This window comes from Protopterus annectens, chromosome 1.part2 (genome assembly GCF_019279795.1).
Source record: "Protopterus annectens isolate FY-2018-M chromosome 1.part2, PAN1.0, whole genome shotgun sequence".
NCBI lineage: Eukaryota > Metazoa > Chordata > Ceratodontiformes > Protopteridae > Protopterus > Protopterus annectens.
The window spans coordinates 858,151,215-858,176,155 of NC_056727.1; positions in this window are offsets into that span (position 1 = coordinate 858,151,215).

Below are 24,941 nucleotides of genomic sequence, written 5' to 3' on the forward strand. Positions count from 1 at the left end.
GTTTCTGGATGTGGTGAGAGAGGACATGCAGGTGGTTGATGTGACAGAGCATGATGCAGGGGACAGGAAGAAATGGAAACAGTTGATCGACTGTGGCGACCCCTAACAGGAGCAGCTGAAAGAATCAGAAGAACAGTATTTTTTTTTTTTTGCTTTCTTAATTCAAAAATAAATTTGGCAGCTGCATGGGCTGATATAATGAAACATTTTGAAATCATTTTTGGCATAAAGAAATTATAAGTTTTAATGGCTACTCTGTCTACAAAACTATAGGGCGATTGCACATTGGGGCATGCAGCTTGGAGATCCTTCTGGTTGTGTCATTCTTACTATGAAAAACATCTACTAGAGAGAAATCTTAACTGGACAGCAAAAAGAACTTCCATGTATGAGATGGCATTCATTGAAGATGTCTTAACTGGCTCTTACGAAATAGTGATATGGCAATTTAGTTTAAAGGATTAAGGCTGTGAGCTGCTATAAAGCTTCATACTATAACCATAGGTTGATTATTTTAGTTTCCATTCTAAACCCATTGTGTGACTCTGAGCATGTCATTTAACCAGACAGTGTTTCCCTTCATCTAAGGAAAACGGGCCTCACCACAGCTGCACAACCTAGTTAGCAAAATATATAAACGAAATATAAATAAATGTAGATTCTGTGGAAATATGATGGACAGCAAGGATAGTGATAGAGACTGCAAACATTTGAAACATGACGGAAGTAAAATTGGCTCTTTTAGAAATGTAGTCAAAACAATACAAGAATCTTGGAATTAGGCAGGAGTTGTGGTTTAATAACAGCTTAGCTATATCAAATGTGAACCTTTGAAATCATGCCCACTTAGTTGGATAAGATCCTCTGGTCAAAAGGTCTTCTAGAACTTTGCAAGATTTCTATCACTTCAGATAAGTACTTCAGAGTCATATAAATTATTTAGGCATGAAGTCTGATATTCTTGAAGTTTGCAAATACTGCTCCTGACATTGGGTTAAGTGTTTTAAAGAGGGGTAGAAGTACAGAGAGGCAAGATACATATAATTTTGAGAATGTGGGTGAACCCTGCATTCTGCTGACCTGCTGGAAAGATTGCTTGAAGCTGATGCTGCAATCCAGCAGCTAATACCAAATCTGCATTACCCCCCAACATAGGATGCCCAAAGTGCTTTGCTCATCACAAGTGTTCCTTCACTATTTCTATTAGTGCCAGCATGAAACAGTACAATACGTCAGTGGCAACAAAAAGAACCACAGTGTCTTTCTCATTTGTAATTACAATAAGTACCATTAAAGTGCATGTCCTATAATGTCCAAAATCCAGATATATTACCTCACTGATGCTGAAAAAAGCTTCTCAGTGTGAGTTATGAATGCAGAAAATGAAACCTTGTCATGGAGTAAAATAAAATGGTAATGGCAAAATCCAGAACTAAAGCTAAGAACTGAATCAGCTGAGAAAATGTGAAGAAGGAATTTTTCAGATTTGATATGACTCTTAGGAGTATGCATACCTGCTTTATCTCTGTCAGATGGCGGTTTAGCTACCTGGTGGTCTTTGAAATGATGGTATAGTCATAAAGGCATGGAGATACATGAATTGTTGTTATCTTTAACTATGCAGATGGTAGAGACAAGCATTTTCTAAGTACTCTCGTGGCTACTGATAAACAAAAAGACAGAGGTGAAAACCAGAAGAGAAACTAGCTCTATTTAGATCTGTGAAAATTCCTGTGAAGTATGGAATGCTGTTTCTAGGTAAGAATCCAATCTCAATATCCAAAACTGACATCAACAATAATTATTTATTAGAGAGATGGACAATTGTGCAGGGTACTTTATTTTTAGAAACACACTTCTTTATTATCATCATCACATTTTCAGTACATACCATACAGTTTACATGCATGGTGCATTTTGCTCATTATTATGTTATCCAGTTTTTCATTATTCTACATATCAGGTACAACCAATACTGGAAGTTACATTGCAGTTTTTACATCTCTTTTTCCTTCATGCCATTTGTTATTATCCAGCTCCCTTTTAATATTTCCAATCTCTGTTTCCTTTTGCTGTTTAGAATACTTTTTACATTCATTCCTATATTCTACTATCCTCCTGTGGGGTATCCGTCTTCTTATCTCAACAATCCCATTTATTTTTATGGAATTTACTGGACCTATACTTCATTTTCTCCCTTCCAATTTTCTTCATTTCCTCCATTCGTTGAATAACCTCTCCTGTGGCTGGTTCCTGGTCGTTTCTCCATTTTCTTGTTATCCCTTTTTTGCCACTAACAAAAATAATGTTACCAAAGCTTTTAGATGTACCTTTACATGTGATATATCTACTCAGCTCAAACAAAATGTATATAGTTCACCTGCCATTCCCTCCTGAGATTCCCTAAATAAAATTCATTGTCAATTTAAAATTTTTCTCATTTCTGACATGTCCAGAAAGTATGACTGCAGTCTCCCTTTTAATTCTGCTCACATCTCCAACATGTGTTCTGCATCTTAGTGAATATTTTATGTAGTCTATCTGGTATACAGAAATACTTGTACAAGCATCATCATGCAAATATTCTAAACTTTCTCGATTTAGTTTCTTCTTTTTTGATTTCTCCAAGTCTTTTGGGTTTCTAATACCATGACGGGAATGGACCCCATTCCTAAGTCAGAGTACGATTAAAGTTCATGAAATTAGTATTATTTTACTCTTTGATCTTAGCCAAAAGTGCTCTTCGCAGTACTCGCAATGTGCCCAGCAATGACTCCTTCTGCAATTCATACGGTGTTACATGAATTGGTAACATATCTAAATATGATTGTAAATTCTTTTTTATAAGACCAGTTGCTCCTACTACTATTGGAACTATCTGGGTATCCTTCTTCCACATGGCTCTTGTTTCTGTCTGCAAATCAAGGTATTTTATGACTTTGTGTCTCTCTGTACGCAAGACACTATAGTCAGTAGGTGTGGCAATTTCAATGATCAATACTACTTTTGTCTTCTTTCCTTGGAGCACTATGTCCAGTTTTCTAGCATCTATCTTTTGGACTGTTGGTATTGGGTGATTCCATGTGATGTAAATTTTATAATTTTCTATGATTCTCTGTGGCTCATGTTTCCAATGTTTTTCAGCCACTTCGATACCATAATGTTTGCACAATCTCCAGTGTAACAATCTCGCCACATTATTATGCCTTTCAGTATGCAGTCCCTATGCCATTAGAGCATCGCAACCAGCAATAAGGTGCGTAACTGTTTCCAACTCGGTTCAACAAAACCTACATATGTCTGTTTCTCCCACATGTTCAATGGACTTAGTAAACCAGTGTGTATGCAGCCCACTGTCTTGGGCTGCCACTATTAACCTTTCATTTCCTGATGTAAATTCATCTCTCCTTAACCATTCCTGCGTTCGTTCTTGAACAACGTGAGGCTCTTCCAGAAATTTTTTATACTTGCAACTATATTTATGTTTTTTCCACATTTCTTGCCTTCTCATCTGATCCTTCACCTTATATTCTTTCTTTTCTTTTTTAGCACATTCAGTTGCTGCCTGGTTTTTATCCACTTCTGGTTTGATTTCTATTCCTGCTTGACGTCGATATGCTTCTGCTAAATTAAGCAGAGATGTCATCTTAGATTTATTCTCCTCATGTTTCAAAACTGTCACCACATTTGGATCTTGTGAGGTCAATAGATATGTGTGGAGTCCCACGATTGCAGATCTATACATATAATCAATTTCAAGGAGGCCCATCCCTCCTTCAGAACGGGGGATATATAATCTTGGTATACACTGATTTTTCTAAATCATTTGGTAAGCATGAAGCATCCTTCTTGTTTTGATATCCAATCTATCCAACACTTTTTGGGGCCAGTCAATCACTCCAAAACTATAAGTTAGGACAGGATGAGCAAATTGATTTATAGCTTGGATCTTGTTCCTAGGTGTCAATCCGGTTTTCAGGATTAATTTAAGTCTTCTAAAGTACTCCTTACTAAGCCTTATTCGCATTTGTTCATGTTTTATTGCTGATCCTTCATCAATTCCCAAGTATTTATACACCCCCTCTTGCTTAAGTTCTTTTATATCACATTCTTGTCCCAAACTGATGTTTTCCTGATGCTGCAATTTTCCTTTTTTAAATGTTGCTTTTGCACATTTATCAAGACCAAATGACATTCCAATATAATCTGAAAAAGTTGTGACAACCTGTAGCTGTGCTTTCAGTTCCTCATCTGATGAGCTATACAATTTTAAATTAGCAACAAAGAGAAGATGAGAAGTCATTAGACTTTGTTGTTTTCTAGAAGCCAAATTGTAGCCATGGCCTAGGCTGTTAAGTAAGCAGATTAATGGGTTAATGGCAAGGCAGAATAGCAAGGGTGACAGAGAGTCGTCCTGGAATATCCCCCTTTGAATTTTTATCCCTTAGATAATAATCTGTCCTTTATCATGTCTTAACTGCAAAGTGGTCTGCCACTGTTTCATGGTTACTGTAATGTAATAAATCAGTGTACGGTGTATCTTATACATTTTTAAGTACTCTTTTATCCATGAATGTGGGATACTATCAAATGCTTTTTTGTAGTCAATCCATGCCATACTTAGGTTCTTCCCCTTCTTACAATTCTTCACTATAACTTTGTTTAATAACAAATGGTCCTTTGTTCCATATGACTTTCTTTTATTGCCCTTTTGTTCTACTGCCATAATTGAGTTTTCTTCTAAATAACTATAAACTCTGTCAGCGTCAATTCCTTTGTATAGTTTGTATGTTGTCAGAAGACAAGTTATCGGTCTATAATTTTTAGGGTAGCTTGCAGGTTCACTCTTAAGTAAGAGCATTGTTTTTCCTGTTGTTAACCATTGCGGTCTGTGTTCAGGGTGCATATATAAATAGTTCTTACTCATGGTTAAATCATCGTGCAAAGAAGTTAATACTTAAAGCCAAAAGTTAGGTACTGCATCTGGGCCTGGGGTTTTCCAATTAGAGGCTTTTCTCAACTTTATTTCAATCTCTCTAGTTGTATTTCATCCCATTTCATATCCTGTACCTTTAATCTTCTTATTCTCTCTTTTACTTCTTCTATCCATTTAGCATCTTTGTTATGTTCCACAGGATCTTCATAGATACTTCTCCAAAATGTATCTACTTCCTCTTTTTTGGCGGTCTATCTATTCCTTTTACCTTATTTCCCAGTTCTCTATTAAAACTTTTTTGGGTCATCAATAATTTGTTTATTTTGTGTTTTCCCTTATATTTATCTTCGTATCTTCTAAGTCTTTCCACCTGTTTTGTAATTTTTAGTTTGTTATCTCCAATAGTGCATAATAGATCCTGGTCTGTTCTAATACCACGCATTGCTTTTATCACATCTATCTTTCTTAATATTTTCATTGATCTTTTCCCTCTTCTATAATCTTCTAACAATGATACTTCTTGTCTTAGCTGCTTTATAGTTTTCTCTATTCGATATTTCCATGATGGTATTCGCTGTTGCCCTCTCTTTTCCCTTGCTACCCTATGTTCCTGTGATAGAACTTTATCGGTTATTAATTTAGCAGCACAGTAATATATTCTATTTACTTCTGTTACATCGCATGGGTCTCTATGGACAGTGGTAATTAATGTGTTCATTTGTTTTATCAAGCTTCTGACTTTTGGGGTTTTATTAACCTTCTGCAGTCTATTTCTTCCCTTGGGGCTGTACAGATTTCTTTCAAGAATCTTTTCTGTGATTTCTTTTCCATTTTGTCCTGCCAGTTCTGTGATTGCCTTCCTTTATTCCTCCATGTATCCATTATTACTGCTTTATATATCCTTTGTGATAACCTCCTGCTAGTTGCCTCTCTTGATCTAAATTCTGTCGGTAGCTATTCCAAATGTCTTCTTTTAATCTCATAGTCATTATTTGTTAGAATATTATATAGCCCTCTATACCCTAGAATTTATCTTCCTTGAAGATGAATTATTTTGCATATACCTCTCCAGTCCATTTTCTCCCCTCCTTTTTGCCTTTGCTTACAATAATTATTTTTCTCTATCCTTCTCACTACTTCTTAACTACCTCTGGGTAAATTGCACATTTTAATTTAGGTAATCCAATGGGCCACATTCACACTTCTATACCTGATAAACCCTACCACTAAGGATATTTACCATATCATCATAAATCTTCCCAAATGGACTATATCTCTCTCTTTTTATTTTTTACTGTTGTTTGAAACCAAATGTTTATCCTCATCACTAATTAGGTTATTCTCTCCCACCTCGGGATCATCCATTTCAATGTTGGTATATATGCTATGTTTTGAGGGCAATATACAAGTCTAATTTATGCCACTCTAAATGTCATACACACACACAGGACTGCCAGTCCACTTTCTTCTACAGACAAGATCACTTCTTCCCATTTTACTCTTTTGTCTCCCCAAATGTATCTCGTCAGTTCCTTCCTAGCTGGTTCTCAGAATCTTCTTCTTCCTGGTTCATAAATAAATGTATGTACTACATATAATATTTGTGGGACCAAAAACATCTTCACTACTTGTATTCTCTGTTCCATATCACTTACCATAAGTTTTCATTTTCTTATGATACTTTGGACTTTGACCCAAATTTGACCATATGTCTCATCCAGTGTTTCTTTACTACTTTTAGATCCAAACATCTAAATATTTTAATTTAATGTGCCCCCATAGTTGCAGGAAATCCTGGACTAAATTTTATGCTGGCGCATAATTAGTGCATCATTTATTTATAGCCAGATATCCTAGTAAACTGTTTTAGAATACTAAATAATTTTGGAATCTCTACAGCCAGGTTTGTTATACATAAAATGGCATCATCAGCAAACATATCCAATTTTTCCTCCCTCCACTCACACCCAATCCCCTAAGACTTGATTGCCTATTTTATTGTTCCACCAGCTCTAGATATAATTCAACAGGAGATAGGATAGTAGGTATCCCTGTCTTGTGCCTCTTTCCAACATTACTTTAGCTGTCACCCTGGTGTTTATGTTTATCACTGCTACTGATCCACTGTAAATTACCTGCAGGATTCTAATATATTTGATGGAAATTCCCATTTTATCCATTACATTCTACAGACATACCCAGTGCACCCAGCTAAATGCTTTTTCAGCATCTAATCTCAACAATACTAGACTTGTATTTAACCTGTCCCTAAGTATTTTTACTAGACTGTCATAAATCTTTCCCCAAAGGAATGCTTCTCTTTTTTTACTGTTGTTTGAAGCCAGATATTTATTCTCCTTGCCACAGCATCATCCATTTCAATTTTGATTCATATCCTGAGTTTTTGAAGCAAAGCACTAGTCTAATTTGTGCAGCTATAAATGGAGATGTGAATCAGCTCATAGGTTCATAGGTTGGTACTAGGCTATTGGCCCTAGGACCTATACAAGCTTAGCCATAATAATTCCCTGGCTATTTCTTTCCACAGTATTTACTTCCCTGGACCCCTGTCTAGTATGGTGACTGACGTGATCCCGGGGTGAAATTCCTATCTCCCCTCCAATCGAGGTTCCTTTTGAAGAGGGCCAAAGAGGCACTCTGCTTGACATGTATGGGCAGTCTATTCCAGAGTCTGGGAGTCTCTCGGTCAAGAACCTATCCCTCCAGCATATTTTGTTCATTGTGATGTCAAGGTTTAGATCCCTGGAGCGTATGTCTCTGAGGAATTGGGATTTCTTTAAGTGTAGCATGTCCAGCAGCTCTGGGTTTGACATGGCCTTGTATGTTAAGCAGAGATCGCCTCTGAGTAGATGATATGCGACAGAATATAATATATATTATAACACACATTCTGCTGAACAAGGTTAAAGCTTTGAAGCTGTTTGTAAAATTAAGACTTATGCTGACATAGCTTCAGTATTAAACACTAAACTGGATCATTTTTCATCTTCTTGAAAAAACTATTAATAGTATAGAGCTGAATACTTACAGAGACATGTGTAACAATTTGGGCAGACTATTAAAGACATACAAAAGTCTAGACTTGGAAAATAAATATTTTTCATGTTGTATAGAGCTGGGTATGTTCCCTAAGGGGCTGAGATTCTTTAAATGCCCAAATGGGGTCGACAGCTCCGACAAATTTTTTTGTTACACTAAAAGACTTCTTTAACAATGCTGGTCTTAAGTTTTTGAAGTTGCTTATAGACAATAACTGTAAAATCATGACTGAGCTAAGAGAAGAGATCTGCAAAATAGATGAAATCTTGCTTAAGGACTATCACAGCAAGACTGGGGAATGGGTTGAATACCATACGCTCTTCTCTGAACTACAGAAACATGAAGAGGTTATATTCAGCCGTACAAATCATAAGCTCAAGCGAGATGCTGCTGTGTATGAAAATGACACAGCATATATTGACTTTTGTGTGTTTAATAAACACACAAACCAGGATAAATTCAAAGTGTTATGGCTAGGCTTGTATAGGCCCTAGGGCCGATAGCCTAGTACCAACCTATGAACCTATGAACCTATGAAGTGCCAAATAATCAGACTAAACATTTCCCTTTTAAGAAACACATCAATGAAGTCCACATCCCTAAAACTAAGAACTTTCAAGCAACAGCTGAAGTCAGATCTTTAAACAGGGAAGGAACCAGTGACTCTGTAATGGATATTGTGGAAGCAGGAACTTCTATTGCTGGCAATGGATTGTTTGTTAACAACTCTGCAACAACCAATGATGAAAATGATGGTGAGGCTAGAACCAAGATTTTTTTTTTTTGCTGAGGAGAAGGAGGGCAGAATTCAGAGAATGTGCATGTTAAGGAGAAAAGAACAAACAGTGTCAAATTCTTCAATGGACAATTAAACAGGTATTTTATAACTGCAAATAATGTTATAAATTTGTCAACTTTTGTTTTAAATGAAAACCATTATAAAGTTCTAAAATTGGGCTTAAACTTTATACCTTCAAGAAGGGCAAATATAGCAAATACTGTGTTAAGCCTTAAGAAGTATACTAGGTCTTTAAACTTGAATTATGTTTTTAAAGACATTGTTAGCAACAGCACTAAATATGTAAAGCCTTCATGCTACAACCCTAACTTACTGCATACTATTAAAGTTTTTGAATCAGCTTGTGAAAGTGAAATAAGAAATGTCATGGGGGAGGGGGTAAAGAAGAGAAACATGTATTACAATTTACATAAAGAAGAAAAGAAAGCCCTGAAAGAAATACAGGAGAATGGCAATATAAGAGTAATGAAAAGTGACGGGGGGGAGGGGTACTTTAGTTCTAATGAACCAAGAGGAATATGTTACCTGTATAGAGAAAATGCTAGGTAACAGTTTAGAATACAGATTAACAGACATGGTGGAAGTAGCTAAGAGCTACAGGGGTGTTTATTCTTTTCTGTTTGAGAATTTAATGAATGGTAATTTGGAGAAAGACCTTTATGATTTTTGTGACACAGACAATCCGAAATTAGGTTCCTTCTTTGGAATCCCTAAAACACATAAAAGTAAAACCTGTCCTCCTATTAGACCTATTGTATCTGTCCCAGATTACATCACAGCGGGTATTTCCTTGTTGGTAAACTCTTTAAGTTAAATCCCATTGTTCACCTAATGAATTTACACTTAAAAGACTCATGGGACTTTTTAAACAGTATCAGGGAATACACTTTAGTTACAGCTTTTGATCCCACTACACAAGTGATCTTTAGTCTTGATGTTGTCTCTCTTTTTACCTGTATTCCGCACTCTGAAGGAGTGGAACAGGTTAGAGAATATTCAAACAAATTTTCTACATTTAGCAATTCTGAAAGTCATGTTTTATTGTGAATTAATAGATGTTTTATTAAACAATATTTTTTTTTTATTTAACAGAAAAATATACAAACAAATTCAAGGGGTAGCTATGGATTCCCCTGCAGCACCATCCTTTGCGAACAACGTGATGGGTCACTGGGAGTGTGCTGTGCTGGAACCACTAGTCATGGAATACCAGATTACATTTTTTAAGAAATTTATTGATGACTTGTTTTTTGTCATGGTTGGGGACGTACAAAAAAATGAAAAGTTTTGTTGATACCCTTAACTCCAGATCAGGATACTTCAAATTTGTACTGAGGGATGTGGGACTAAAAGTCCACTTTCTGGATGTGACTCTGGAATGGGATGTTAGGATTTTTAGGAAAGAAACATTCACCAACAGTTACTTGCATTATATCAGTATGCATCCTCGTCACATGAAGAACAATATTCCAAAAGGACAGCTCATAAGAGCTAGTCAAATGACAAGTGAAATGGGGGACGTTTTGAAGGAAATAGAATTCATCATTACTCTGTTCGTTGAAAGAGGGTATAATAAGATTCTGTTGAAAGAGCAGGCTGAATATGTCACACAGAATAGAGACAGTCTCTTTACAGCCATCTTTGAGCATGGGTTTTCCAATATTAATACAAAATGGAACCATGACAGGAACACATCTGATGCTGATAACTATTTTTGTTTGGACATGACAGTAGACAGTGGTATTATGAGAAACATTACTTCTGATAACTGGAAGATTTTAGAGGGAAACAAAGATTTACAATCCATAGTGGGGACCCAACCAAGGTTTGTATATAAAAATCAAAATAACTTAAAAAACATTTTAGAAAGAGTGAGAAACAAACTTGTTCATTGCCCCAACATCGCACAGAAAAGATGGGGGATGTATAACTGTGGGAACTGTAACATATGTCGACACATTTCTGAAGGTCCCTTAGTAAATTAGAACATTTGCCTTATACTTTGAAAGTTCCAGGGCACTTTAACTGTAAGAATAAAAAAGTTGTATACAATGGTATGTGTGCACATTGTAGTGCATTCTACATTGGTATGACTACAAGAACCTTATACACTATAATAAAGGAACATTATTATAATATCAGAAAACAAGATAAGACAAATGCTTTTTACAAGCACACTATCACCTGTCCCATGTACAAAAAAATGTTGTTTTCTGTGTTGGAGCAAGGAAGTCACGATTTTAGGGGTGGCAATTTTAAAACAAATCTTGAACAAAAGGAGGCTTTATGGCAAATCAGATTAAATTCAGACAAAAAACCTGGCATAAATGACAATGTTAACATTAAATGTTTTTTGAAAGACCGTAGAGTCTATATAAGGAAATAACTTCCTGAGTTTTGAAATTTTATTGATTAATTGTGTAATTGTTTAAGTGAGAAGACGTGTTCATTGGTGTAAAATTGTTTTTAAACATGATGTAGAGAATGTACATTTTATTCTGAAGAAGTTTGGTTATGAAATCGTGGATTAAAAGTTTTTTATTATGCTAATATCGTGTGGATTTTACTCTGTTTTTCTGCATTTTCTAGTCTGGTTTCAGAGTAAAGGTGGAGTTTTTTTAGAAGGTCAGCATAGGCCATCTGCTTTAGGCCTGTGATTCTTTTAGTGAGGTATTTCTGCGGACTTTCCAGTTATTGCAGATGTCTTGAGAGGTACATACCAAACGGGGTATTGTATTCTATAATGGGTCTAATGAGGGATGAGTACAGTGGGACAATGACCTGCTTTTTTCTGGATGAAAAGCCCTTAGTGACGAGGTGTGCCACATAGAAGGATTTCCTAACTGTTGTGGAGATGTGGTTATCAAAGGTGAGACCACTGTCCACCTGTGTCCCTAAGTCTCTTATCACACTTTTGGTGTTTAGTATACTGCCACCTATGTGGTAATTCACAGGTACATGTTTTTTCCCAATGGGGATAACTATACATTTCTTGGCACTGAGCTTGAGCCCATGGCTCTGGCACCAAGAATCTGTTTCTGTATCATAGCGGCACTGTGATGATAGGAGGTACTGCCCACACAGGTAGCTGGAATTTTGTAAATAATCATATGTAATTTCTGAATATCAAACTGATTTTTACAAGATGCTTGTGTTACAAATGTATTAGAACTATATGTCATATGTATATCAAAATGATTTGTACAGATGTTTGTGCTGAAAAGGTATCTGTAAAGTGCTTGTGCTTGAAATGCATCCACAGTGTGCCCTACTGGAGAGAACAGAAATGTACATGCACTACTGTAACTGTTTAAATGTATATGTTTTAACAGAGGAAACTGGAAGGTTAACCTCAGTCCAGCAAACTAAAAATATATCTGAAATTAACTCACTTTATGGGCTAGGCCATAAAGATGCTATCTCACAGGTTTCAATGAAGTCAGAGACACAAAGTCATACCAGGAAGCTTTCTGTATTGTCTTTGGGGGTGAACTAATTACTACTCTGGAAGCATGGCGGTATGACATTGTTTTATGACCTCCAACACCTGCTACAGATCTGAGCAAAAGCTGTTATGTGTGTATGTTTACAGGTAGGTGCTCAATCCTGCCAGCTGCCAGCAATGGGGTTTGTATGAGAACCAGAAGTCAGATGACCAGAAGTGATATCATTCTGCAAGCTATCACAGAAGTAACATTTTAGATATTATTTTGAGAAGTCTCTTAGTGAGACTGAGCATTCTGTATTCTGTCTTGGACCTGACAACAAGAAGGACCATTCACCTCATCATCTGCCTTGCTCTATTAAGTAAGTAGGGAATAGTATAACTCTCTCAGATTCAATCAGGAATATAGTGAAGTTTAGTTTAAATATTGTTTTTCTTTATTTGTCTGAGCCTGTCCTTCAGTGTTATTTTAAATATTTCCTGTGATATGAACTATGATGTCACTGTGAATATATGCTTAGTACTTTCTTGTTCTTTTATTATTTATTATTAAATATAATTAAACTTTTCAGTGTGGCTTATTTTTATAGAGATATTTAAGTTTTGAGAGTATTTGCATATTTATTTGGTGACTCTGTGTGGCCACTCCTAATAGCCTTGCTCTTGGTCAGACTACAATTTGTATTAATATTAATATTACACAGTAAAATTGGGAAGCCTTTGTTAAGGACGAGGGGTTCTGGTGCCAATGATATCTACCTTATAGTCTGGGCAAAAGGGGACATAGCTAGTAAACCTGTGCTTGCCTTTCCCAGGTGTGTGTGTGTGTGTGTGTGTATCTATGTGTGTGCAAATCAAATTTCCAAGAGTGTGTGTATCAGCTACTTGGGCAGGAACACGAAGCACTGGTTATACAGACAGAGTGTTGGAGGACTTGGCCTGGAACCCTGGCTAAGGACTCAACTCTATAGCTGTGCCAGTGGGAAGTCTTATTGGGGATCTGGGGAAAGAGAGAGGAACCAGTCCTCAGACAGACTGTGCTCCCTGTGTGCTCTTAACAATATATCACCAAGCATATGTTGAAAACAGCTCTATTACCACCTGTAAAATGGTGTGCTATAACAATATAATAACAGCTATGAATGAAAAATTGTGATATGATGTAATTTATACAGATTTAACTTCAGCATTTGACAGGGTCAAACACATAACACTGATCAATAAATTAGTACAACTAGGTATTGATGTACTATTGATATGATGGATAGCTGCATGACTTACAAACAGGACATGGCAAGTATCAGACAGCAACTGGACAGGCAAAATCCTTGGTTACAGTCAGAGTGTCCCACAGGGCTCTGTCCTAGGCCCTTACTTGTTTAGATTGTATCTTTCAGACCTAACATTTTCATCTGACGTGTTCTATAGTCTACATGCAGACGACCTGAAATTGGGTAAACTGATTGCATGTGTTACCGATAAGGCATGTCTGCAAAATAACTTGACTAAATTGACCATTTGGGCACAGGAAAATAATATGCTGATAAATACATCAAAAACTAGGGATATGAGATTTGGTAGGCATAAATTGAAAGATGAATACTTAATGCAGCACACAGTGATTGAAACTATAGACTCACTCAAAGACCTGGGTATATGGATAGATTCAGCTATGAGTTTTTCTAATCATATCAACCAATTGGTTAATGATAGTTATAGAACTATAGGGTGTATAAAAATATTTATAAAGTCTAGGAAATCAAAATAATGAACTCATTGTTTGTAAGTTACATTAGACCGAAACTTGAATATGGAATAACAATATGGAAACCCTATAAGAAAACAAGCATGAGTAAAGTGGAAAGAGTACAACCGAAATATACCAAAGGTATCCATGGATGTGAAAATTTAAGTTGTTCTGAAAAACTAAAATATCTGAACTTGTATTCCCAAAATCATGAAAACTATTTCCTCAGTGCTGAAGCTGGGTTTACTGCAATGCAAGCTGAGTGCAAGTTAAGCATGACACAAGATCACTGTCAAAGAAGACACGTTGGGAGAGAAAATTATTTAAATTCAGGTAGCCATGAATCTCTTACAGATATCTAAGAGGAGATCTTATTCAGGTATACAGGGCATTTAGTGACAACTACCTCTGGGAATGTTTGGGGTTAACAAAAGTACTATAGGATCATCAGACAACCTATGAAGGAGATGTGAATAAAGCTTAGTAAGGAGTACTTTTGAAGACTTAAATTAATCCTGAAAGCAGCACTGACACCTAGGAACAAGATCCAAGCTATAAATCAATTTGCTCTTCCTGTCCTAACTTATAGTTTTGGAGTGATTGACTGGCCCCAAAAAGTATTGGATAGATTGGATATTAAAACAAGAAGGATGCTTCATGCTCACCAAATGTTTTATAAAAATTAGTGTATACCAAGATTATATATTCCCCGCTCTGAAGGAGGGATGGGCCTCCTTAAAATTGATTACATGTATAGATCTGCAATTGTGGGACTCCACACATATCTACTGACCTCACAAGATCCAAATGTGGTGAAAGATTTGAAACATGAGGAGAATAAATCTAAGATGACATCTCTGCTTAATTTAGCAGAAGCATATTGATGTCAAGTAGGAATGGAAATCAAACCAAAAGTGGATAAAAACCAGGCAGCAACTGAATGTGCTAAAAAAGAAAGAAAGAATATAAGGTGAAGGACCAGATGAGAAGGCAAGAAATGTGGAAAAAACATAAATATAGTAGCAAGTATAGAAAACATCTGGAAGAGACTCATGTTGATCAAGAATGAACGCAGGAATGGTTAAGGAGAGGTGAATTTACATCAAGAAATGAAAGGTTAATATTGGCAGCCCAAGATAGTGGGCTACGTACACGCTGGTTTACTAAGTCCATTGAACATGTGGGAGAAACAGACAAATGTAGGTTTTGTGGAACCAAATTGGAAACAGTCACATACCTTATTGCTGGTTGGCAGAAGGACTGTATACTGAAAGGCATAATAATGTGGCAAGATTGTAACACTGGAGATTGTGCAAACATTATAGTATTGAAGTGGCTGAAAAACACTGGAAACATGAGGCACAGAGAATAATAGAAAATGATGAAGTTTACATCACATGGGATCACACAATAACAACAGTCCAAAAGATAGATGCTAGAAAACTGGATATAGTGGTCCAAGAAAAGAAGACAAAAGTAGCATTGATCATTGAAATCGCCACACCTAGTGACTACATAAAATACCTTGATCTGCAGGCAGAAACAAGAGTCATGTGGAAGAAAGATACCCAGACAGTTCCCGTGGTAGTAAGAGCAACTGGTCTTATAAAAAAGAACTTACAATAGTTTTTAGGTATGTTACCAATTCATGTAACACCGTACGAATTGCGGAAGGAGTCATTACTGGGCACATTGCAGGTGCTGCGAAGAGCACTTTTGGCTAACATCAAAGAGTGAAATAATATTAATTTCATGCACTTTAATTGTACTTTGACTTAGGAATGGGGTCCATTCCCGTCATGGTATTAGAAACCCGAAAGACTTTTAGAAATTAAAAAAAGAGATTCTATAGGAATGAGACATTTACTAATTGGTTCTCTGACAGAGTAGCTGATGCATGGAACAGACTACCAAATTACATTTAAGCAAGTGCTAGTTTAGATATTTTAAGAATAGTCTGGATACTTATTACGGGAACAAGTGTTTTGGTATATTGGCAACAAGCTAGAAGGGCATTAATGCCCGTGCTTGAAATATTTGTATGTATGTATGTATTAAGGGAAACTGGGATTGATTGTGCTTGATGCAGAGAGCTGCATCTGGCAATACTGTGTGTGTACCTGTTATCTTCTGAGTGAACGCCCCCCATTGGTGCTAGTGGTGAGGATTGAGGCTCCTTGATTACTGGCCCAGAGGTGGTGGGGCATCACAGACACAATCTCAGTTGCAAACATTATATCTTACAAACCGTGTCAACACAACTATAGCTGAAAACATTATACATCACTTTTAATATATCACGTCATTGTCACTTAACCATTGCATAGTTCATTCAGATCTTGCATTCTTTTAAACATTGTTCCTCTTCTGCATGTAGTGGTCCCACTTTTCCAATTTTTCCTGTGTAATTTACTCCTACCCTTTTCTAAAGATATCTATTTCAGTTGTTTTATCTCTGTTACTATTTTTGCTACTTCTAATAAAATTGGTTTAGACTTTGATTTCCATTTTCTAGTTCTTGTTTTTTTGGCAGCCATCATAATTAGACTTAGCAAGGACTTACTATGTCTAGGCAATTCCAACTCTGTATCATAGCTCAAAAAATTCACTTCCTTAGTCACTCCAATTTGCACACCCAGCAACACTGACAGAGGAGTCTGCAGGTAATTTTTAAAGTCAACCAATTCATTACACTGCCAGAAAATATTTTCCCATCATATCTCCAGCATTTGCTGTCTACCTGAGGAAAGATTCATTGGAGCCTGCTTGGGGTATAAAAATATGTAAACACTTCCAGGCAAAGATCCTAAATCTTCTAGATTTTGTTGCATATTTGGGAGACATACATATATCCCCCATTGTTTCTTTGTGAATTGCTTATCAAATCTCTCTTCACAATTCTTCCTAACCTCTTCTGATTGATTCTTAAAGTTATCATGCAATATGTTGCATGCTTTACTAATTGTTCCTTTCTTAACAGTCACTTCTGTTCTAGATTCTACTAAGAACTCAACCAGTGCTGCTCTTTCATTTAGGACCCCCTATTTCTTTCTCTTTGCTTGCATTCTGATATCATTCTTTGATATGGAAGGCAATCTCTAACCTGAAGTCCAAATAAGTTCTTAGCATCTTCCCATCCTATTAACTTTCCCTCTCTAGTTATTGCTCCCAATACATTGGCTCTTTTGCCAGTTTTCTCCAATATACTCCCGTCCTCTCTTACGTATTGTCTGTATTCCTAATTGCAGTCACCCCTATTAGCAGAATCTTTTTTTTCCATTGCCATATTGGCTTAGTTCTTAGAATATCTTCTGCTACTCTATGACTATAATATTCTGTATGGTTATTGTTGTTCTCCTTTAAGGTTTGCATTCAAAATCCTAGTCTCTGCTTATTACTTGAACTTTCCCCTGTTTCTTCATCATGGGTTTCCATTTTGAGTTATAGATTTCAGCTTGTACTATGTATAGGAACCTTAACTGTGTTGTTCTGACATACCTCTTCAAATCGAGTAATCCCAGTCCACCCTGTTCTATTGGAAGAATAAGCTTATTCCACTTGACCCTTGCTGTTTTCCCCTCCCAGATAAAATCCTTCAACTCTTTATTAATTACTATCCACAACTTTACCTCTGGTTAAAAAAAAATAAGCCTGCCCTGTATATGAGACTAAAACGACTAAAAACATTTTAACTGCTTATATCTTAGTATCAATATTCATATAAGAGTACTTCTATTTTCTCAATTTTTGTATTATCTTTTGTTTGGTCAATGCTTTTGGATAGTTAACTGTTCTTTCAATGGTTGTAAGCGCAATTCATTTTCTTTAAGAAGTCTTTTAAAAACAAAAAGTCCTATACTGTTTCTCTCTTTTCAACAAGTTCTAGAATAGGTGTATGAGCTGTAGGCAATACTGGTCTCCAGGAGTTCAACAATGCCAGTGTTTGTTGTCTTCTTTCTCAAGTCAAAGTCAATTGACACTTTAAATTGTTTTATTTAACTTCACTGTTTTCGAAATTCATGGCTACCTGAATTTAAATAATTTTCATTCCCAACACGTCTTCTTTGACAGTGATCTTGTGTCATGCTTAACTTGCACTCAGCTTGCATTGCAGTAAACCCAGCTTCAGCACTGAGGAAATAGTTTTCATGATTTTGGGAATACAGCAGTTTCTACAAGTACAATTGATAAGTGGAACAATCTGCAGCACTGCCCATTTTTGGGATTGGAATATAAACTGACATTTTCCAATACAATGGCTGCTGTCCTGTTTTCCGCAGTTGCTGGCAAATTAAATGCAATAGTGTTACATTATCATTTTGCAGAATTTTAAAGATTTCAGCTGGTGGCTCAGCCTTATTAACAATGCTTTCTAGTGTCCATTTAACTTCACTCTTAGGATGTTTGTCTCTAGTTAGAGAGCATATCATTGTATTGTCAATGTTAATGTCTTTGTCAACTTAATATGTTGTCTGTGCAGCAACTGAATCTTGTGGTGGTACTACTCTGACTGAATTCTGTTATCTTTTCTCTTCTGTCTCTGTCAGGTTTCCTCCCATTTTTTGTGTTTTGTCATGTACATTTTTACCTGGAACTTTCCCTTAATATAATTTATCTTCTTGAAAAGATCTCTTGTCATTCTTATTTTATTGTCTTCTTCCAGTCTTTGCGTTGCTCATTTATATATCCCTCCTTATCAACTCTTGTTAATATCTAGGATACTCTGCATTAAAGTTTTATATAATGTACCTTATTCCCACTGTCCCTAGATATCCTTCTTTTCTCAGCCATGTCTAATGCATTCACAGACATTTTGCCCTCTTAATCTTCTTTCTATTTAGACTTAGTCTACCATACCTAATCCATTATATCTACTGTATTATTCACCTCCAGTAAAAGTCCATTTCTAATATTGCTCAGCTCAAACCTCACTGGCCTAGTAATTTTTCTTATTTTCTGTTTGTTTAAATTTTACAGTAAGAATATGACGGTCTGAACCACAGTTAGCTCTGGATCTTGATTTTACTTACTGTTTAGAACTCTTTCATCACTGACTGGCAACGATATTGTCGACCTTATTGTGATAATGTCCATATGATGATATCCATGTCTAAAGCCATGTCTTAGGCTGTTGCAAGATAGTGTTTACTGTGGCTTCTGAATTATCTTGACAGAACATTAACAGTCTTATGTCTGCTTCATTTTATAATTCAATTCCCAACTTGCCTGATATTCCAATTGTATTTTTTATAACAACTTTAGCATTTCAATCAATTACAATGAATAAAGCACCTTCTGTTTTTAAACAATTAGGATCACAGATTTCATTTGCATGCTTCATGCTGACCAAACCGCCATGACTGGCTTCATTGATAGAACTTCAGTGATTCTCTATGTTGCCTGTGGAGTAGAGATCTCTGTTGGTAGTATTCTGACTGACTTCTCTGATGGTGCTTCTCTGACTTTCTGTGTTGCCTGTGGAGCAGATGACTTCTATGATGATAGTGCACTGACTGATTTCACTGATGGTACTTCTCAAACTCTCTTATGTTACCTGGGTAGCTAGGGTGTGTTGAAAGTATATAGTTAAATCTAACCAGTAAGACAAAGTGTAAAAACGATTTTGTTCCGACAGATGCAAAATCAAAAGCATAGAATAAAAGCTTTAAAGTCCAACTTAGAGTACCTGGAGTCCTATGTCTTCTGGGGGCCTAGTGAACCAGAGACAACTGGCTTAATTCATTTTCTCCTTTCACAACTATTACAGTGCAATCTTAGCCAGTTAGAATGTGTTGAAATGCTGGAGTAAAAAGTTGAAGTGTAAGGCAAGATCTGAAATAAAAAAGACATGTAAATGACCTGGTGCCCAAAAGCTCAAGGGATATGCAGAGACAGAGAGAGAGAAATTTCTGAGCTCTCCATACATGTTACAAATACAGGAAAGACTCTGGTGTTGAGTAGAATCCTATGTTCTCCATGACTGATGCCAAGTTACAAGGAAAAAGATGATTGGTTTCAAAAACTGGCTGACTAATGTCATTTGAGGGGTATTCAGTATATGTCAGTATGGGTTGAACTTTTGCATACATCTATTTGCTTTGCCAAGGATGGAATGCACCTCTCATTCCAGGGTTTCTGTTTACTGGCTAAAACCTTTGTTGTCTCCATGGTGTCTTTTTTAGATACAGTCCAGCTAATGGATTTTCCAACCTAAAAACCATAACAAGTAATACACCAGGCAATGTCAATTTGATACTGCTCACTGCTAAGAGCCTAAATAACAATTCGTCTGACCTTGAACCCTCCTGTATTTACAGCACATCCATGAGTATATTATTACTGAAACCTGGGTCAAAAGTGTATAACATGTCACCTCTATACCAGGGCCTGTGCCTACCACACTTTTAAACCTAATGGGAACTATGATGGTGTTTCATCATTTTTTAAATACTACATTATCTAAAGGAATTTTTAGACACCCACAAACTAAACCTATTAAACTCACTCTAAATAAAAACAGCTATTAGATCACAGCATATTGAGGGTTCCTATTGATGACCATGAAAAAGCATGTTTATTTCTAAAATACATTGGATGGACTTCAAATACACGAAAATGTTAGCATCCTGGAAGACTTTCTATATCTATCAATGAACTTGGAGACCAGTGCCTCAAATTTAGGTTATGCCCCCAAAAATTCTAGTTTCATAAACAGGAATTCCCTGGATCAAATATTCAAACAGCCCACCAGAAGAAAAATGTTCTTGACCTGGTCCTTACAAATATATATATACACTATCCTACTGGTATATCCCTACCCAGTCAAGTCTGACCACAAATTGGTTACCTTCTCTTTCAAACTCCCTAAAGCAGCAGATGCAAATATCATTACAAACTTCCTACAATTCTATGGTGAAGCCTCAAAGTTCAACTGTAACCCCCAAACATATTGCCATGGATAATAATTATGCAAACAAATTCTATGCTTACCTAGACAACTGTGTAATCAGTCAGTCCCTACCACAACTAAACAAAAATAGAAGGATAAGGGCAAACTAGCTTGATGTTCCGCATGCATAAATAAACAAGTCAAAAAAGGGAAAAAGCTCATTATAATATATATAGCAAAACAAAAGACCCACAAATCAAAGCCAACATTAAAAGGTTATCCAAGGTACTGAAAAATACCATTGGGAAAATAAAGTTTTCTCATGAACATAGGCTTGCACCTGAAGAAAGAATAATTACAGATTCTTCTTTACTTAGGACATTTCAAAATAACAGCCAACATTGCTCTGAACATACTCTTAATGACGCTACCTACTCTGATCCAGTGAGTATCACAAATATATTAGCAAACAAATTCAATAAAAATTTCATCCCATAGACATTTGTACAAAGCCAACATTCACCTAAGGATCTCAAAGCCCTTAATATCACTTGTTAAAGGTACTCCCCAAAATAAAAAAAATGCATCCACTATGGAACTTAATAATATACAAGGCTTTCTTTTGAACAGTGTTAAACATGCACTGATGGACCTGTTCCAACAATTATTCAGCCTGAGCTTATCCACTTGCTTTGTCCTTCAGATTTGGCACACAGCAGTTGTGATGCCATTTCACAAGGGCAGCAACCACAATGGACCCTGAGAATGACAGATCTATTAGCCTGATGATCCTTATCTGCAAGGCCGTGGAATAGGTCATAAAAGACATGATAAATTATGCTAAATAACAGTCATATAAGGCTTGACTCTAAGCAGTCTGTGTTGGATCTTATATCACAGAAATTATTTTTAGGGATCATGAGCTGTAATGGAGGAAAAATAGATGCTCGGGGGTCAGTGGGCAACTTTGCTCAGGGAGTAGATGCTCTGTGGTATATAACTAGTGTGGTTTTGTCAACACAATTTAGCTATTTCAGATCATGAAACTATTATCCCTCTACTTAGGTATACATATACTGCATTACTCAGTGATGGTTACTTATACCACAAAGGCATTTCTCATTTTCCTGGATAAACACAGCATGCTGTAAGTAATCATTGTCAACTACTCTCCCATAGCTCTCAAACTTTCACCAACAAAATATGGAGCAAATGTGTAACATGTAGAATACTTACAAACAGCTTACTAACAGTTTCGGCTAGGAAGTCCACTGCATGGTTAAATGTGGTTATTTATTTATTTATTTTGAATTTGTTAACCGGGGTAGACTTCATACCCATAAGAAATTATTTTGATAAATTAATATGATTTAGTATTATTTACCATGGATACCAGTTAAAAGTTCGTGACTCTGAATACGTGACAGATCCTTTCAATGCAGAACTGGGAAGACACGGGACTTTTTAAGACTCAAAACGATGAATGTTTCTGGTAATGAGGTACACTTGCTATGTCTCCATAAGGCACCATCCACATAGTGTTCAAATCATTGTCTTCCATACTGGATAGTACATGATCATATGGTACTCACAGCCTAGTACTGTTGCTCCGCCTGGCCTGTTATTTTATATATACATGAATCTTTCTAAAATAATACAACAGTAATAGTGTTGCCTCCTTTCTAGCCCCATTAGAAATGTACAAAATGCACACAGTTGTCCCATCCAATTGATGTATCTTTTCAGGTACTGCCTGCTCTGAGAGCCATGGAAAGGTATGCAAGTATAGGTTACGGGCATTGGCTTAAGAAGTTATAGATCTCTTCTGAAGATTGTCAAGATTTACTGGAGGACCAGGTACATTGTGCTCTGTGTATGTGTGTTTTTGTGTGTGTGTGTGTGTGTGTGTGTGTGTGTGTGTGTGTGTGTGTGTGTGTGTGTGTGTGTGTGTGTGTGTGTGTTTACGTGAGTGCTTGAAGGTTTCCACTGTACGCCTGAGAACATTAAGTGTGTGCCCCTCATAATAGCAATACATTTAAGTGCCATTATGGGAAAATAGTAAATTCCAAATTGCTACATCTCTGTGTATGTCCCAGTGTCCAGGCGTTCTTGAAATTAATGTGTAAAATTAGCAGGGTGTTGGGGTGCAGGCCCTATATAACTCTTGTAGGGGGTATCACCCTCAAAAAAATAGATACTCTGTGTGTGTGTGTGTGTGTGTGTGTGTGTGTGTGTGTGTGTGTGTAAGAAAGATAATGCATGTGTGGTGGTGTGTATGTGCAGTCTTAAAGAAAGAATTTAAAGACAACCCACTCACATTAACACGTAGCTGGACTGTTAATCTTCCAACTACTGAAAGGAAAAAAAATGATAGCATTAATTACAATACTTTACACTATTACCTCTCTGTTGTCCAGATTTTTGTATAATGTCCAGCTTTTTGTCTCATATTTTTGGTCTGTTCCTCATAAAATTTTATGTTTTTCTTGCAAATCATTTTGGACTGAAGCCAATAAATAATGACTTGACATTTGACTTTCAGACTTCATATCCTTCAGAAAATGCATGTTAACATAAAATCTGTTATTCTAGCAACATTCTAAGTTTATAAAAATCAATATCTAACGTATGTCCCTATTTTTTGTCCCCCCCCCATTATTTTTTGCTTTGTCCACATTTCTTGCACTAAGAGGTTGAGAGGCATGCTGGTAAATACCAGCAGCTGCGGGCTGTTATCAGCAGTAACCAAGCTGCAAACACTTCCCATTTCCAGCAACTACTGAGTATAACACAGTCCCAAGAATGCATAAAATTGGGAAGGACATTTTCACAGTAGACTGGCATGTTTGGCAAGAAAAGGGTACTGCATTGACAGCAATACAGAGCCAAGGCTTCATAGTGCAGAACAGTTGAAAAGTGAGTCTGTTCACATGGTAAGGTTATCTCAAATTCCCCTGGGGAAAGCAGTCAAGAACTGCAGCAGTCATCTTCTTTCAGTGGTACTATAGCTAGCTTAACCAGAAACCTCAGAAGTACAACTTTTGTTTGCTTCACTGAGCAAGATTCAGTATTCAAAATTTAAGAAAACAGTCTGTGGCTTCCTCTCTCCCATGCCAGTTCTTGCCAACGTGTCATCACATTTTCATAAAAAAGCCATTTGGTTTTCTTTCCCTCCACCTTTTCTGCTCACTCATATGTAAATGAGGCCAGTGGTATTACTCCAGAAAAAAAGGAAAGTGCAGGGGGAACTGGAGACTGGGACACAGAAAGTTCCCAGCAATATAGCTATTTAGCATTTACTAGAGATGGTTGTCATGGGCTCTTTCTGCTCAATACGTTGTCTTGGGAGCCCTGCATTTGTGACTGTTTCTGTACTTTTTACCATGTTTTCTTCCCACTGATGTTCCCTGACTGGAGAGTCCATATCCTTGCTTACTGCTATCCAAGTTAGCAGTCCTATTACATTAAGGCATAGACAGGCAGATTTGTAAATAATAAAGTCATGCTTATTGCTGTGATTTAAGTATACTACTTGAATCTTTTATTTCAAATGCACACCCCCTTCCTGGCTTTCGTCTTTCACCTGCACGTTAACCCCCCTGTGAGGTTTCCAGTTGATGTTAGCTATTAGCAAGTGTTCCACATTTTTGTCCTTTTGTTCCATATTACAAGAGGCAGAACCATGCATTGTAGAGATGGAAGGCTGTATTTAACACTTGTCTATCATGCAAACCACAGCTCCTAACTCTACAATCTAGCAAGCAAGGGGATAGAAACAGTTAACAGCTAGAGTACTTTCTGTTGCACAGAAGGTTGGTACTGTGCACAGCAACACTGCATACCACAAAATCCGACCCTGCTTTTTATGGACTTTATATTTTGAATGGGCACACGAGTTTACAGCTTCTTTTTAAAATACTCTGTCCAACTGAATATATTGCAGAACGTTGACCTTGCAGACTGAAGTAGATTAATTTAAATGCACGTACTATCTGACTGCAATGTACATTTAAGTACATTATAACTACTACTTTGACAGCCTGACATTGGCTCTGGGTTGCATAG